Here is a 2,500-nt window from a genome sequence, read left to right on the forward strand (position 1 = left end):
AAAAAAAAAAAAAAAAAAAATCAAGATAATGAACGCTTTGATAGGAGAGATCTGAGGACGGAATTATTTATTTAATCATTACCTTATTTTGTGATTTACTTAACGATTTTACTAAAGTGTAAAAGAAACCATGCAAGATGATGATTGCTTTGATGGGACATATTTATGGATGGAATTACGTGTTAAACGATGGCGTTATTTTGTGATTTACTTAGCGATTTGCCAAATTGTAAAAACAACAAGAAAACACATTCAAGACAATGAATGCTTTGATCGGAGGAGATTTATGGACAGAATTATTTATTCAATTATGACCATACTTTGTGATTTACTTAACGATTTATTAAACTGTACACACAAACAACTGGTTTACAAAACAACTGGTAAGTAAAAGTATTGAATACCATTTTGGGCAACGACAGCTTGCAACTGAAAAAAACAACAACAAGAAACAACAAACAAACGAACAATCAAAAAACCCAAGCCAACCAAACAACAACAAAAACCATAAAAGCTGACCTCATTTCTGTCATGGAATCCGTGGCCATGTGATTCTGATTACTTACTTGGGCCTTTCGCCTTGATGGAAGGAGCGTAGGCCATCGGTGAATCTTCTCCATTGGACTCTGGGGATGTCCTTTCTGATTCTGTCTAGTTGTTCCCCCTGTTTCCTCAGCTCCGCCCCAGTGTCTCGCCCCCACCTGCTTATGAGCTGTTCCGTCTTTCCTTTTTCCACCTGAACTTTTATGTTCTTCCCTGAGGGTGTGGAGTTAGAAGGGGAGTCGGCCTTGCAGCTTGCTAGGAGATTTTGATACTCGAGGTTCATGTTTCTTGTTTTTATGGGCGTTCTAATCCGTGCGTTTGGACACATGCGCAACAGCCGAGTGGTTAAAGCGTTGGACTTTCAGTCTGAGGGTCCCGGGTTCGAATCTCGGTTACAGCGCCTGGTGGGTTAAGGATGGATATTTTTCGATCTCCCAGGTCAATATGATTATGTGCAAATGTACTGGTACCTGAACCCCCATCGTGTGTTTATCATACACGCAGAAGATCAAATACGCACGTTAAATATCCTGTAATGCATGTCAGCGTTCGATGGATTATAGAAACAAGAACATACCCAGCATGCACACCCCCGAGAAAGAAAAATGGTTGGCTACATTGGCGGGGAATAAATAAACAAAAGGGTCAAACACGTAAAATATTACATGTCTGTATGAGTGCGTATGTGTGCTTGACTGAAACCTGACTGAACGACACAAAACACAATGACGAACACCCAACGGCAGCTGTCAGTCGGCTCTAACCAGTTACAGTAGCTTGTTGTGCAAACGACTCCGTGTTTATAAAGCGCTTGGAGATAAATCTCCGACCGAGGATATGCTCTATATAGGAATCCACATAATCTACAACATGCATATAGAATAGAATATTTTTTGTCATAAAACTTTAAGATTTATAAGACACAATAAGACATAAGCACTAGCATATTATGAAAAGAAACATTCATGAGCAAATTTCGCCATCCCTGGCAGTAATTCTTGCAGTAAGATCAGTTCGCTAGGCCTGGCATTTGGACGACATGTACAGTTAAGATTCTGCTTCTGTAAATATTGTATTTTACACAATAATTGTCTAAAAGATGGATCTCGTCTTGTAAAGTCTTACAGGTAACACACACAGTCTTTTCTCTTTCGGTATATATATATATATATATATATATATATATACACCGTCCCTGTTCGATCTCTAAGTCATGGGCGATGATTCATCGTAACATGGTCAGTGCGTGTCTGTGTTGTATTTGCTGTTTTTTTTGTGTTTAAAAAATTTTTTTTTTTATAGATATCGTTCAGTTGTATAATTTGTCACAGCGTCCTTGTAAAATTCTAATTTACACGTACAGTTCTCTTTCTGTTTCCAAATTTTGACATATTCATTTCCCAGCTTCTTGGACATAGCACACGTTATTCGTTTAACACTTAAGCGAATTGAATTTTCCACCAAACATGATCTATTCCAGTGCTGGTCAATACATTTTTTTTTAATGAAAAGTAGCCACTGAACATTTTTGTTTCTGTATCCTTTAAAAAAAGCAATCTGTATCTCAGAGGCGAGGTTCCGGAGGGTGTGTTACTACACCAACTGGTCCCAGTACAGACGGAACGGAGCACGGTACTTGCCAGCCAACATCGACCCCTTTCTCTGCACACACATCGTGTTCGCTTTCGCCAAGTTGGACCAGCAAGGACAGTTGGCTCCGTATGAGTGGAACGACATTCAGTATCCCTGTGAGTGGTGTGTGTTGTGTTGTATGTGTTGTGTTGTGTTGTGTTGTGTGTGTGTGTGTGTGTGTGTGTGTTGGTGGTGGTGGTGGTGGTGTGTGTGTGTGTGTGTGTGTGGGGTGGTGGTGGTGGTGGTGGTGGTGGTGTGTGTGTGTGTGTGTGTGTGTTGTGTTGTGTTGTGTTGTGTTGTGTTGTGTGTGTGTGTGCGTGCGTGT

At 40.3% G+C, this 2,500-nt stretch overlaps 1 protein-coding gene across 1 annotated transcript in view; it reads left to right on the top strand.

The window, feature by feature from the left end:
• The first annotated feature begins 2,115 nt into the window (after positions 1-2,115).
• Positions 2,116-2,500, top strand: part of LOC143290262 (uncharacterized) — a 12,338-nt gene continuing 11,953 nt past the window's right edge. The window contains exon 1 of the mRNA XM_076599602.1: positions 2,116-2,291. The gene's annotated coding sequence lies outside the window, so the exon portion shown is untranslated. The remainder of the gene's footprint in view (positions 2,292-2,500) is intronic.

Source organism: Babylonia areolata, chromosome 15 (assembly GCF_041734735.1).
Source record: "Babylonia areolata isolate BAREFJ2019XMU chromosome 15, ASM4173473v1, whole genome shotgun sequence".
In the NCBI taxonomy this organism is placed as follows: domain Eukaryota; kingdom Metazoa; phylum Mollusca; class Gastropoda; order Neogastropoda; family Buccinidae; genus Babylonia; species Babylonia areolata.